Source organism: Phascolarctos cinereus, unplaced genomic scaffold, assembly GCF_003287225.1.
Source record: "Phascolarctos cinereus isolate Bilbo 61053 unplaced genomic scaffold, phaCin_HiC Scaffold_5;HRSCAF=322, whole genome shotgun sequence".
Taxonomy (NCBI): Eukaryota; Metazoa; Chordata; class Mammalia; order Diprotodontia; family Phascolarctidae; genus Phascolarctos; species Phascolarctos cinereus.
Window position 1 is genome coordinate 405,676,645 of NW_027555958.1, and position 15,818 is coordinate 405,692,462.

At 37.9% G+C, this 15,818-nt stretch overlaps 1 long non-coding RNA gene across 1 annotated transcript in view; it reads left to right on the forward strand.

The window, feature by feature from the left end:
* The first annotated feature begins 348 nt into the window (after window positions 1-348).
* Window positions 349-15,818, forward strand: part of LOC144457827 (uncharacterized) — a 35,013-nt gene continuing 19,543 nt past the window's right edge. Inside the window, exon 1 of the long non-coding RNA XR_013487355.1 lies at window positions 349-535. This is a non-coding gene — a long non-coding RNA (uncharacterized LOC144457827). The remainder of the gene's footprint in view (window positions 536-15,818) is intronic.

Consider the following 15,818-nt stretch of genomic DNA (forward strand, 5'->3'; position numbering starts at 1 on the left):
GAAAACTCCAAATGGGGTCAAGAAGGGACTTGAATGGTTGAATAACAACAACAGCAAATTGAATTGAATCCAAATAAACATAGCCTAGGAAGAAGACTAAAGATGTTTGTTTTTGGAGTACAGATGCATGGAATTACAAATAAAGTTGTCTATGTATTCCATTAAAAACAAAGGGATATAAGATTAAAAAAACCATACTGTGGTTCTATGCCAGAGATCCCTGCAAAGACAAAACATGCTTAAACTAGCCACAGATTGTGTCATCTTTTAAAAAAAAAAAAGAAGAAGAAGGAAAAATAAGCAAACAAGATCTCTGCCCTCTCAGCAAGGGCTGGGCCTGGGTGAGGCCCTGCAAAAGCGTGAATTCCTAAGAGCTGTTTTTTGGCAGATTCAACCCTTGGAATCTTCCAGTTGGCTTTCACTATTCTGATCAATAAACAAAGGGTGAGAGTGATAGCCACAGGCCACTATCTTTACAGCCACCCTGTGCAAAGCTTCAGTCCAAGGAGACCTCCATCAGCTTGCCAAGCTCTCTGTAAGTACTCACAGTCCTTGTTCCAGGTACTCCCCTCACATGGAGTAGATAAACTGAGAGCCTGAGAGGCTAAGTGACCTGTGTGTGGTCACCCAAAGAGCTGGGGTTGAGGGGACATTTGTCCAGGTTCCAAGGTTAGTGTGCTACCCGTTGTACTATATTCACTTATTCCTATCCCAGCCGAGTCCTTGTTGTTCGCCATCTAAAGACTGGGTACATAATCCCCCTTCACTTATTTCTTCATCATCCTTTGTGCTGATAGGTGTTGTCTGACGCATATGGTTTTAGAGAACAGGGAAAGACAGTCTAGCCATAGGCAAAGATGTGGTCATGATCAGGGGGATCGTTTATAGGGATCTGTGTTGGGTTGGAATGGTTTGGTGTTCTCATCCAAGTCTGGAAGGGTTTCTTCATCTCTCTTGGTGAGCCTTGACTCTTGGAATCCAATTTAGATTTCTGTGCTTTTCACTCCTCTCCATTGAAAGTGCTTACCCATCAACTTATTTGGCACCCCTTTTCTGTTTCCAAAATGTCTTTTTGGCTCCAGAAGACTTTCAGAGTTTTGAACTTTCTCCACTTTGGGGACTGTAGGAGTTGGGATTTTCACTCCTCCTCACACCACTCCCATCAGGCAGCGAACCTGGGGAGCAGTCAGATCTTCAGTATGATGTCACACTGACTTCAGTGCAGCAGGACCCTTTGAGGAGCCCAGGCCCAGCACTGTATTAGCTGATCACTGCATATACCGTTTGGTCTGAAGTTGGCCTGCTTTGGTTCTTTCCTTTAACCTTTCCACAGTATCAGCTTTTTGATTTCTAATTTGTCCTCCTTGGGTTTCCTAAACACTCTCTGATCTCCTAAGGCAGGAATGCCTGTGCTTATCAGATACAGAGTAAAATTGTTTGCTTGCTAAATGATCCCAGTGGAACCAGTTCCATCCTTATCACCAAAGTTCTGATGTCTAAATCTGTATCTGATGCACTGTTTCTAGTACACAGGCTTATTTGGAGCCAGAGGGCAGCTATCAAGTTCTACCTGGAACCAATGAGATATAGAGGTTACCCTACCCTTGCTGAGGCATACCATGGGGCATCAAGATAGGGACCAAAGGGCAGAGAAAGGGCAGAATTAGCACTTGAGAGTTGTTATAAAGATGGGTAATATGATATATTATATGTATACATGTATATAATATGATAATATTATGTAATATATGATATGATATAATAAGATATAATGTGATATAATATAATACAATATAATTAATATAATGTAATGTAATATAATATAATATAATGTAATATAGTATAGTATAATATGATGTGATATAATATATATGATATGTGGTATTGTGCCATATCAGATATATATAATATCACACATATGATATGACATAACAACTATAACACTATAGTATAAAAACATAATGTAATATAATGTAGGCTAGCATAAGGTAAGTAATGAGAATGGGGGGGAAGAGAAGAGAGAGAAGAGAAGAGAGAGAGAGAGAGAGACAGAGAGAGAGAGAGAGGAGAAAGAGGGAGAGAGAAGGAAAAAAGAGAGATAGGAGGAAGAAAGGGGGAGAAGGGAGAGGGAGCAAGAAAGAGGGAAGGAGAGAAGTACTTTTCTGATTTACCAAGAAAGGCAGCATGGAAGATTGAATTGAAGGCCAATCTTGGAGTCAAGAAGACTGGATTCAAGACCTGTATCTGACACATAATAAGTGTGGGAGTATGATAAGTCACTTAACTTTTCTGAATGGCACAGTGAATAGAACATTGGACCTGAAGTCAGGAAGACCTGAATTCAAATCCAGCCTCAGAAACTTACTAGTTGTATTGCCATGAGCAAGTCACTTAACCCCTGTCTGCCTCAACTTTCTCATCTGTAAAATGGAGATGAATAATAGTATGTATCTCCTATGCTTGTTATAAAGATAAAAGGAGAAATTTGTAAAGCATTTTGCAAACCATAAAATGCTATATAAATTTCAGTCACTATTATTATTATAAATGGAAGAACAATTTTCACTCTGTCATTGGAGAAAATTTCCACAGTGGAAATTCCTTAAATGATAAAGCTGGACCCAAAATGACCAAGTCTTATCCTCACAACACCTTATGAGGTAGATGATATAAATATTATTGTTCCTGATTTGCATATAAGGGAATGAAAGTTCAGAATAGTCAAATGATTTGCTCAGAATTACACAGCTAATAAGAATCAGGGCTGGATCTAAAATTTAAGTCAACACTCTTACCACCAAATACAACTTACTTTTCCTTAAAAACAGAGGAAATTCTCAGGTAACTGCAAGTGGGTACTAGAATCAAACAAATTTTATCAAATCAAAATCAAACAAAATTGAATTTATATAAATACTTCTGTTGTAAGATCTTCAGAATATTTCACATACATATCTTTGTCTTATGTTTTTTATATGAATTTAAAATTAATGATGCATTCACATTAACTGTCTTTTATCTTAGTGAATTTTTATTGTTGAGTTTCAGTCCTCTTCAACTCTCCATGACTCCATTTGGGGTTTTCTGGGCACAGATACTGGAGTGGTTTGTCATTTCCTTCTCCAACTCATTTTACAGAAGTGGACACTGAGGCAAACAGGGTTAAATGACTTGTTCAGGGTCACAGAGCTTGTAAGTATCTGAGGCTGGACTTGAACTCAGAAAGATGTCTTCCTGACTCCAGGCCTGGCACTCTATCCACTGTGCCATCTAGCTGCCCCATTCTAGTTTTCAATAATTCTATCATCATCTTCATTTCTAGGAAATAGAAAGTAAGTGAGGCTGTACACACCTTAACAATAATCTCAAAACAACAATGAAAATGAATAACTCAGCCATTCTTCTCTACCTTCCTCTATTCCAATCCATTCTCTTCCTTGGTTGAAACCTATAGCCTAGATTGTCTAATATCATTCCTTTATGAAGCAACCACACAAGAGAATTTGTTTTTCCTTTTCTTTTTTAAACTCTTCTTTTAAAAACTGTATCAATTTTACTGTTATCTTTTGTTTTTACATATTTATTTGTGAATATATCCCTTCTCCCACCTTTACCCAGCAACCGATCCCTTGTAAGAAAGACTAAGAAGGAAGTTGGTAAAACTAACCAACACCAGGACAATGCCTGGTATATAGAGTATTTCAATAATTCACATATTCCTCTATTTTCTCCTGGTTCTCTTGTGTTAACTTCACTTAGTAATACCTCATTGTATACTCTAACCTATAATCCAAAACCAGTCACTAGCAGTGAGCTCTCTACAGGAGCCTTCTTTTATTGAGTATCTCCAGTGAGTTTTCCTAAATAATTTTTCATTGTTTGTTTTTGTGTAAGGTATGTGCTCCCATGTAATATATGGGCAGGGGTGTGCTGGTAGATGTTTAACAATCAGATTGTTGAAAAAAAAAGTATGTATTATATGCTTTTCAGTTTAATATGCATTATTAAAATCTTTTCCACCACTGTCTTAAGTGTAGAAAATCAACAAAACAATAATTCAAAGTCTGGTGTGTAGCATTTGTCAATCTCCAGGTGAAAATGCCCCTATTGAAAATTTAGCAATTAATTCTTATGAGCCGGTATGAACTGGATCAAGTACACTCCTGGATATCTGAGTCTACATGGGTTGTCTAATTGTATGAAGGCACAGCTCACTCCAGGGTAGCATGGGCAGATATCTCTAGAATCCAGCCCCGCTCTCTCCAAGGGAGATTATGATGTCTGCTTTGAGGGGAGCAGGAGAGGGGCCATGGTTAGGTGCTTGCTCTATCTCCAAGATAGGGTATCGGGCTAGATTCGTATCTATGTGACCTCTCAAATATTGTTGGTGTAGGAGTATGATTGAAGGTGGAGAATTCAAAACAAAAACTTCTTCCTTGGTTGCCCCTAAGGGATAAGGCAACTCCTTAGCTTATACTAACCAGCTTAACTCCTTCCTGTCAAATACTAATTACACAAAAGACCACCACACATAAAGAATAGTAAGTAAACCCAAATAATCCAAGAAAACAGCCAACAGAAACTGGAGAAATTATAAAGATTAGAATATTCCAGAGAATACGTGAGAGAATGAGTTATTTCCTGGGATAGTAAGTAAACCCAATTAATCCAAGAAAACAGCCAACAGAAACTGGAGAAATTATAAAGATTAGAATATGCCAGAGAATACGTGAGAGAATGAGTTCTTTCCTGGGAGTGAGATGAGATGTCAACTCAAGCCAATAGAAAGAAGCCAGTCTCACCCAAGGAGGTCCATTTTGACAGGCTCTAGAGAGGCAATATGTCTCTGATTTTAAAATCAGATAACTATTGAAGAGTTGCCTTCTCTGACATGTCTGCAGCTTCTGCAGTCTTTCTATCTCTCTCCATGTGTGTCTCTTCCAAATAGTCTCTGGCACCAACTCTACTGCCAGATCCATAGCCTACTTCTTTCCACCATTAGGAGTCTTGTATCTGTTTATAAATGTAGCAACATACAAAATGCCACAGGCTTTGTTGGAAGCTTAGATACATTTGAATTTTAAATCAAATATGCAGTAATCACTTCCTAATCTACCCACTCCTCCCAAAATAGTCCCCTCCCTTTCCAGTCCCCAAATCCCCTAGAACAGTTAAGCAAAACTGTCTGATGAAGTCACTACAACTAACAATGTATGGTATTCCATACCTGTAGTATACCACCTCTCAACAGAGAAGAAAAAAGTATGTTTTAGCATCAGTCTTATAGAAACAGTAGTGATAATTTCATTTTCTTTGAATTGTTATCTTTCACTGTTGTCTTCATTTACATGGCTGGAGTCATTGCATGTTATTTTTCTCATTCTGTTTTCTTTTTTTCCCCCTTTCTAACAATTTATACAAAATTTCCAAGGTTTTTCTGAATTCCTTAATTTTGTGTTTCTTCAAGGTGCAACAATATGCCTATAGGTTCTTTTACTTAACCATTCCCTAATTGAAGGGACATATCTTTTGTTTTGCTCTTTCAAAGATGTTAAGAATATTTTTATATGTGTAGAATCTACCTATCACTGATATCCTTGCAGGATCACTGGTTGAAGGGTATGTGATTTTATGAAATTTCATTTCTGGGTTACTTTCCCAATCCATATTCACATTGGAAAGCTAGCTCCCCAGAGGGTAGTTACTACATCTCCTTAGGGTTCTAGGGTTAACACTAAGGGATTAGGAGAGGTGTTTCTAATGGTATAAATTAACATCCATCCCTACCCCACCATGATTATCAGTTGATATTCATTAGATATCAATTAGTTTTTAGAAAAATATATTTACTAAGGATATATCTTCCCAAAATATACAGAGTCAAGGGGACAGTGAGCTCAAGTTTAGGGAGCCTAGTAGCAAAAGAGTAACTCACAGCTTCTGGAAGTCCTTTTCCTGGAGTTTTCAAGATGTTTATTCCCCAGAAGCTTTGCCACTGGTTTCCTTATGGAGCCTTAAATCTACTTTTTCTCATTACATTTCATCTGTCTTTGGCTTTCACTACAGAGACTACCCTCAGCCATTGCTGTCCTGAGTAAGCTACTAAGGATGCTGATGAAAAAATCCAAATCCTCTGGCCAAAGTAGGGCAGGATTGAGAAGGCTGAGGCCCAGGCCCAGGCTGAAACATGTCCTTACCTCTCACCCTAAGCAATTCCTTCTTAGATGGTTTCAGAAGATTAGGTATGACAGGAAGTCTATATGAATTAGTCGAGAGACTTGTTCACATCCTATGAGGCTTGTGTAAAACCAGCAGTTATTTTTCAAATCACAGATTAGAGCATCTGGTATCTTAACAGTGAAAGCCTTGATGTACTTTTAACAAGCACTAAATAGTTTTTTGTGATTCCTGCTTTATAAACATAATTTGGAGTCTCAAAATGCTAGACATCTCATTCCTACTTTTTTCCATTATTTCTCTCTAGTTTTAGATGCTTTGTCCTTCAAATAACTTTGAAAATTCTTTTGTGTAGCTCTCTAAATCCATTGAGTAATTTGATTGGTACTGCAGTATATCTATAAATTTTTAGGTTGTATCATTGTTTTAATTATTTTGGCATAGCTCAACCATGAACATTGAATATCTCTTTAATTTGGGGGTCTTTGTTTCTCTACAACCATAGTTTTATTTGTGTAATTCCTATTTATGAGTTGGTATGTCCCAGTTATTTTATGCATATTTTACTTTGAAAGGAATTCCTTTTACAATTTTCTCTTGCTTTTTGATGACTTAAGTGAATTCATTTAATATCCTGCTATTGTGCTAAAGCTATTAATCATCTTCATCAAATTTTCTAGGCTGATTCTCTAAGCTTTTCTAAGTAAACCATTGTATCATCTATGAATAGAGATAATTTTGCCTCCTAATTGGTGATATTTATTCTTTTAATTTGTTCTCTGGTCTCATAACCATAGCTAATTTCTTTAGTCCTATGTCAAATAGAAGTGGCAAATCATTGAATCCTAGCTCTGCTCCTGAACTTATTTGCAAAGTTTCCAGTGTTCTTCCATAGCAAATAATATTACTTCATGATATTAAGTATACGCTTTTGTTGATATGAAAGAAGAATAATCTCTTGCCTATCTCTTTTACAATTTTTAAATGAATTAAACATTTTATCAAGGTCATTTTCTGTATTTACATAATCATGTTTTTTTTTAAAAATTTATATCAGTGAATCAACAAACTGAGTATTTATTAAGTGTCTACTATAAGATTAATTATACTAAAGACTTTATTAATGTTGAAACCACCCCTGACATAAATGCAACTAGTAATGCTGAATGGTATTTTGGATACATTGATGTTGTCTCTTTGCTAAAATTTTATTTGTGATTTTTTGTATCAACATTCATCAGTGATATTGGTCTAGATGCCTATTTCTCTGCTTTGCCTCTTTCTAGTTTAACAGGACTATATTTGTCTCATAAAAGAATTTTGATAGAAAGTCTTCTTTCTCTGTTGTTGAGAATATGTAGCATAGTTATTAATCTCAACTGTGATACATTCTCTCTCTTGTCTCTCTCTCTCTCTCATATCTCTCTCTCTCTCTCTCTCTCTCTCTCTCTCTCATATCTCTATCTCTCTCTCTCTCTCTCTCTCTCTCTCTCTGTTTTTTCTTCTCTCTTTGTCCTTGTCTTTCTGTGTATCAGAGATGAGACTTAAACCTGATTCTGAGGCCAACTCTCTATCCATGCCCTTGATGTCATGCTATGTCTCAGAGGTAATGGCAATTATCAGTCCCAGATTAGTTTTATGAGTGTCCAAATCAACTTGACAAAACTATAGGACAGGGATCTTTGTTGGAAGAATGTCTTCAATAGAAGCATACCTATACCTTAACCTTTGCTGAGAGTTTACAAAGAACTCTTCTGACTGGTTCCAAATGAATGGGGCTGCCACCAATATTCTTGACAACTAAGAGTCGGGGATAGAACTTCATCAGATTAACCATGGTATAAAAAATAATTTTTATTTATTCCGTTAAATATTTGCCAATTACATGTAAATTTTTAACAATCATTTTAAAAAAATGAGTTCCAAATTCTTTCCCTCCTTCCCATCTCTCCACCTCCTTGTGAAGACAAAGTAATTTGATATAGATTATACTTGTGAAATCATGCAAAACATATTTCCAAATTAGTCATGCTGAAAAAGAAAACAAACAAAATAATATATACAAGATATATAGATACAGATATACACTTATATTTTTTTTTAAGTATGTTTCAATCCGCATTCAGACTCTACCAGTTCTCTCTCTGGAGGTGAATAGCATTTTTCGTCATGAATCCTTTGGAATGGTCTTGGATCATTTGTCTTGAGTAGAGTAGTTAAGTCCTTCAAAGTTGTTCATCCTTACAATATTGCTTTTGCTGTGTACCATATTGTCCTGGTTATGCTCACTTCACTCTGCATGAATTCATGCAAATCTTCCCAGGTTTTTCTAAAACCATCCTGCTTGGGGCAGCTAGGTGGCACAGTGGATATTGTGCCAGGCTTGGAGTCAGGAGGACCTGAGTTCAAATTTGACCTCAGACCAGATATTTAACACTTACTAGCTATGTGACACTGGGCAAATCACTTAACCACAATTGCCTCACCAAAAAAAAAAAAGTCAGGGAAAACCATCCTACTTGTCATTTCTTACAGCACAATACTATTCCATCAAAATCATATACCACAGCTTGTTCAGCCAATCCCCAAATGATAGGCATCCCCTTCATTTCCAATTGTTTGCCATTACAAAAAAAACCTGCTATAAATATTTTTGTACAGATAGGTCCTTTCCCCTTTACTTTGATCTCTTTGGGACTCAAATAATGGTATTGCTGGATCGAAGGGTATGTACAGTTTTATAGCCGATTGGGAGTAGTTCCAAATTGGTCTACAGAATGTTTGGACTAGTTCTCAACTCTACCAACAATGCATTAATATCCATATTTTTCAATATCCCCTCCAGCATTTATCATTTTCCTTTTCTCTCATGTTGGCCAATTGGATAGGTATGAAGTGATACATCAGAGTTGTTTTAATTAGTATTTCTCTAATCACTAGTGATTTAGAGACTTTTTTTCATGAGACTATTGGTAGCTTTGATTTATTATTCTGAAAACTGCCTGTTGATGTCCTTTGACCATCTATCAACTGTGAAACAGCTCCTATTTTTATAAATTTGGATTAGGTCCCCATATATTTGGGAGATGAGGCTTTTATCAGAGAAACTTACTACAAATTTCCCCCCGTTTCCTGTTTTCCTTTTAATTTTGGTTGCATTAGTTTTGTTTGTGCAAAAAAAAATAATTTCATGTAATCAAAATTATCTATTTTCCTTCCCAAAATTTTTTCTCTCTATCTTTTGTTTGGTCATAAACTCTTCCCTTATCCATAGGTCTGACAGGTACATTTTTCCATGCTGCCCTAATTTACTTATGCTATCACCCTTTATGTCTAAATCATCCATCCATTTTGGCCTTGTTTTGATATATGGTCTGAGATGTTGGCCTACCCACTAGTTTTTGCCAAACTACTTTCCAAATTTCTTAGCAATTTTTGTCAAATGTTGAGTTCTTGTCTCAAAAGCTAGATTACTAGGTTACTCGATTACTATGGTCATCTACTTCTGTATATTGTGTGCCTAAATCTATTCCACTGATCCACCACTCTATTTCTTAGCCAGTATCAGATTGTTTATTGCTTTGCAACATAGTTTAGAATCTGCAATGGCATTGTCTTTAGGAGTGACTGGTCATACTATTCATTCCTTTTCTTTTTTCTTCTGTACCTGTGCTTTTTATCTCTTCTGCTTACAGATGGTGTCATAGTGTAGCAAGGACAAAACGAGAGATTTTCTTCTCCTCAGTCTAGCCCAGGAGAAAAAATGGTGACCTGCAGGAGAAGCAAGATTCCTATGCTTGTCTTGGAGATCTGACAGGGGAAATGATGTTTCTAGATGCCTTTTACCTTTATGTTTCCTTTTCTGAACACAGGTTAGAGAGTCTATTCCTGAAATTGGTTTAATATGCAAGTTCGAGAATTACCAAGAGATTCAGAATTTCTGAGTTTAAGAGTTGAGGCACAAACCTCCTGGAAGATTTTTCTTAACAGTGTGCCTAATACAGAAGAAGGAGCAGTTAGGTGGCACAGAGAATAGAGTGTGGGGCTGGATTCAGGAAGACTCATCTTTATGAATTTAAATCTGGTCTCAGACACTTACTGTGTGTAATCCTGGGCAAGTCACTTAACCCTGTTGGTCTCAGTTCCTCATCTGTAAAATGAGCTGGAGAAAGAAATGGCAAACTACTCTTTGCCAGGAAAACCCCAAATGGGCTCTTGAAGAGTCTGACACAATTGAAATGACTCAACAACAACAATTAGAGAAGAAAAAAAAAAAGAAGACCAGCTGTAGCTGAAAGACTAAAGCTCTGCCATGATTGGGGCTGGAAAAAACAAAAGATTTGGACCTTGCCTACTGTGCTGTTTCCATGAGTTGTTTGAATGGTACAGATCCAATGGGAATAAGGAGTGCTTATGTAATAGCCTAAATGTGTATTTACCTTCTGGGGGCAGTGTAATGAAAAAAATTTCCCCTATATTTGGTCATGGACTCCTGTGAGTTCACTGCATCTTAGGCATTTTATATGGTGGGTGAAACAAAACCAATCCAATACTAGATACCCACATTATACAATGAATGGATAGGCAGGAACTGGAGACAGATGGCTTGGGTGGTTTATGCTAAGTCTGCATGTGATGGTGTTGCTGAAGTGATGAACAGTCATCCCCTGATTCAGGGATTTTATAGTAGATTTTGTTTATAATGTGTTTGAAGCTAGAGCTACAAATGTCTGCCTCTCACTCAGCTTAGCTGCCTAAACCAGAAGAAATTAGCTCTGCTTTCCATAATTGCTTTTAGAGATCTTTTGAATAGCAGCTCAGGGAAATTCTCATAATTTGTCCCAATTGTCCCAAAGGAAGACAGGATACAGAATGTGTGTGGTGTGTGTGTGTGTGTGTGTGTGTGTGTGTGTGTGTGAGAGAGAGAGAGAGAGAGAGAGAGAGAGAGAGAGAGAGAGAGAGAGAGAGAGAGAGAGTAGGAGGGTCCTCAGGTTTTCAAGCCTGAAGTAAGAGCTGCAGGAAAAGCAGGAAACATACTACTTGGGAAACTGTGGTAAGAAGGATAAAAATGTCCATGTACTCACCAGGAGCCAAACCAGACTGAGAAAGGGACCCATTTGAGTAATCTAGGGAAGCAATACTCCTACTGCCTCCCACATAGGAGAACTTTTCTTTTCTTTTTTTTTTTTTTCAGGGATCTCAGTGGGATCTCAGTGTGATACTATAAAAAAGTACAGATTTGGAGTGCAAAAACACAAAGTCAAATGAAACCTATTTCATTAGCCCCCTCCTCCCCTTATTATTAACATATTTTACCTCTTCAAATTATCTCCTTTTTTGGTGAGGCAATTGGGGTTAAGTGACTTGCCCAGGGTCACACAGCTAGTAAGTATCAATTGTCTGAGGTGAGATTTTAACTCAGGTCCTCCTGACTCCAAGGCTGGAGCTCTATCCACTTTGCCCCCTAGCTGCCCCTGAATTATCTCAATAAAAATAATAACAGCATTTATATAGTACTTTAAGGAAGGCAAAAAACTTTAAAATTATGGTCTAATTTTGTCTTCACTACAAAACTGAAAGGTAAATGCTATTATTTTCCTCATTTTATAGATGAGAAAACTGAGGCAGACAGAGGTTTAGTGACTTAGCCAGTATCATATAGATAGTAAATGGCTAAGCTGGATTTGGACTCAGTTCTTTCTGATTTCAAATAGAGTGCCCTTATGTAGTGCACTACTTAACTGCCTGTAATACTTATTTATCTGTGTAAATGATATAGGCCCACAATTTTTGAAGACTAATTTTTATTTCGTATTTGTATCCCCAGCAATGAGCACAATGTCTTATTCATAATAAGTTGGATTGTTGATGAACCACAGGATGTTGGATGAATGAATGAGTTCCTGGGTTCAAATTCCAGTTTTTATATTTCTACTTGTTTGACCTTGGGAAATCTCTCTCTCTCTCTCTCTCTCTCTCTCTCTCTCTCTCTCTCTCTCTCTCGCCAGTTGGGGTTAAGTGACTTGCCCAGGGTCACACAGCTAGTAGGGCAAGTCTCTGGATCTCTATGATCTCCACTTTTCTCATCTATAAAATAAGGCATCACACCAGGTGGCTACTAAGATCCTTTTGAGATCCAAAGATATGAACCTGTGATCTGAGTATAAAGCTACAGAAAGTTTCACCCAGAGATAAATGATTCCCTTGGGGGATGAGGGAACTATGACATCTATCAGCATTTACTTCAGTGTAATATTTCCACAGGCCTGTTGCACAACTGCTAGATAGAACTAGCACCAACGTGGAGCAGCAGGTTAGCAATAGCAGCAGGAAGCCTCATCATTCCTATTGAGAGCAAATGAGCAATAATTAGAGGGGAGTTTCTTGTGAAAGAGCAACCCAGCATCAGAGAACTGGTGGGAGCTACTGGAAAAGGATGCATGGGCTAAGAGCCTCCACAGGAAGCAATATCCCCTCTTCCCCTTGCTGAAGTAGTACTCTAAACCACAGAATCACAAAGGGCTCTGATTTGGAGAGAAGGAGGAAAAGAGAAGATAACACACTGGAAGGCAAAGTCTCTTAACTGTCTTTGACTCAGATGTCTGTCCTACTTTGCTCTTTTCTGTGTGAATAAAACCACTCTGTTTTGAAGCGTTGTGAGCCTAAGGAATTGTACAAGGAACTGATGGCCACTCTTGGGGCCGTGACAGGTAATGTAGTTCTTAGGTCCCACCTAGGTGAGGAAACAAGACAGATAACTGAAAGGTTTCTAAAGTATATCTAGACCCACCATGTCAGGAGGAAACCACTGACATAAGAGTTACATATTCATGATGTTTTTGCTCAGTTTTTCATCTATGATATATGTAAAAAAATAATGCCTGCACCCCTTTATCTGCAATATAGCAGAAAGAACCCTCTATCTGTAGTCAGAAGAGCTGGGTTCTAGTCTCAACTCTTTTACTTAGTCCTCTGTGATCTTAAGCAAGTTATTCATCTTCCCAAGGTCTGAGGTTGTGGTTTTGGCTTTTAATGAGGGGTTTATAGTATTTCATGATTAAGATTCTGCCATGCTATAAATCCCATGGTCAAAAAAAGATTTAAAATATTCTTTGTGGCATATGCCTATATTGTTCCACTCTAGCCACATGATTCTGGAATTATCCTCTAGGAAATGTGATCATTTTAAAACTTTGCCCTTGGGTTGACTATTCTGTGTCCTCTTCCTCGTATAAATGTAGTTCTTTTGATACCTTTACATTCATGGGTGCTTCTTAGAAAGTTCCTTGTCTTTCTTAGAGAAACTTTATCATAGGGCCATCATAGATTGATAGTTAGAAGGGAATCTTAGAGGCTATTGAGTCTAACACCCTCATTTTACACATAAGGAAACTGAGAAAACTGAGGCACAGAGAAATTAAGTGACTCTTTTAAGGTCACGCTGCTTGTAAATGAAACAGAATTTGAACCCAGGTCTTCCAGACTCTAAGTCTAGTACTTACCTATTATACCACACTACTACTTCAAATTAGTATGGCACAGGAAATAAACAACTTGGAACCAGGAAGACCTGAGTTAAGTCCAGCCTCTCACACATGCTGACTCTTCATTTTCCACCAGGCTGCATACCTGTGGATTGTGGAGAACACCATGCCCCTGAGTTGGGTATCTTCTTCTCTCCCTATCACCTCCTCAGTAACACTGGCTCCTTCCTTCCCCTCCCCCCCACCATTTCCCAGCTTCCTTTATGTCTTCTCCATTAGAATGTAAGCTTCTTGAAGGCAAGGACTGTTTTCCTTTTGGTAGTTTTGTATTCCAGTGTTTTAGCACAATGCTTGGCACATAGTAAGCACTTAACAAACCCTTGTTGAATGACTGACTGATACTGGATATAGAACTGGGAAAATCACTCAACCTCTCAGTTTCAGACAACAAACTCTCTAAGCCTGAAGGTGCCAACCTTCAATGGTACTGTCATCCCACAGTTCTCTATTTCAATAAAATCACAAGTCCAGTCCTTTCAAATCCCTATATTCTTTTCATTCTTTGGATTGCCTGGCACTTAAAACACCTTTCTCCTATCTTATCTGAGACTTGTTCCATCATTTCTGATAAATGGGAATTTAAACAAGGTTTTCTGATCATAGAAGTCATCACCTCCTACATCTCCTTTCACAAAGACAAAATATGACTAAACAGAATATTTGCAAAACTTGATTCAAATTGCCTTCTATACCTTACTGTACTTTTGAAAATTCAAAGTGTTTTTTAAGATTATTTTTAAAAAAGCACTATTTTCTGAATAGTTCACTATTCCTATAGGCTCACTGTTGCCTGCATATCAACTTGGCTTTAATCTTTCTTTGTTTGATGTTAGACATGCTTTTCTGGTCAACAAATATTTATTGCATATCTGCCATGTACCAGGCACTTTGACAAGCCACTGATGTTACCAGGCCAAAAACAAAGTATTCCTTCCCTCAAGGAGCTTACAGTCTATTGGGGGGGGCAGAGGTGCACACAAAATATACATAGATAAGTAAGATAGGAAGTGAAGATGGCAATGGAAAGTCTTGGCAGAGAACAATAGGAATATTGGAGGAGGGAGGGAGCACTGAATGGTATGAGGAGGCAGATGATGGGGTGGGTCTATATTCTAGGCACATGGAAGGGACAACTTGGACAAATGCAGGTCAAAACTTCATGGATAAAGTGGGTTTTGCAGACTTGAGGCTTTCTGACCTTATCCACTCACAGCTTCCCCCCTTGCCCAGTTATTGTTGGGGTGGCTAATGCAACTTGAGGTGCTGAAAAATCAAAGAGAAAGATGAGGACATTCATGTGTAATAAATTTGAGTAATAAATATTCAGGTTTTTATGAAGATGCTTCATTGTCAGAGTTTAATTTCTTTGGGGACTGACATGCTCAGGGAGAGAAAGACTGATTTTAAGCCTGGCACTGGAGGAAGAAATGAGTTGCACAAAGGCAAACATCAGCTAGTCATATTTTCCTGACCGCTATCTAAAAAGGAAAAGGGGTTTTTCTGGAGGTATTAAGTAGATTGTAAGCTCCTGGAGGGCAGAGACTGTCTTTTGCCTCTTTTTAAAAAAATATTTTTGGGGGGCAGATAGATGGCGCAGTGGATAGAGTACCTGTCCTGGATTCAGGAAGACCGGAGTTCAAATCTGGCCTCAGACAATTGACAATTACTAGCTATGTGACCCTGGGTAAGTCACTTTACCCCATTGCCTCACAAAAGAAAAAAAAAGAGTTAAAAATTTTTTTTCATCCCCAGAGCCTGGCACAAAGCTGCTTATAAATGTTTATTGACTGACTGATTGATAACAGCAATAATAACAATAATTCACATTTACTAGTAGTAGAAGGTTTACAAAAGAGGTCATGGATGGGGCCAAGCAGTGACTGGATAACTACTTGGAGGGATATTGAATACGGGACTTGTGCTAAGGGTAGGCACTACACTAGAGGAACTTTGTGATTCTGTGATTCTCTGATAATAAATAATATACCTGGCCTCTGTAGTCACTTTTTCTTGGGTCCACTAAAGCCTTTTACTTTGGACAATATTGCTTATTGCCAGGAGATGACCACCTTCCCCACCTCCCTGTATACCACCAAA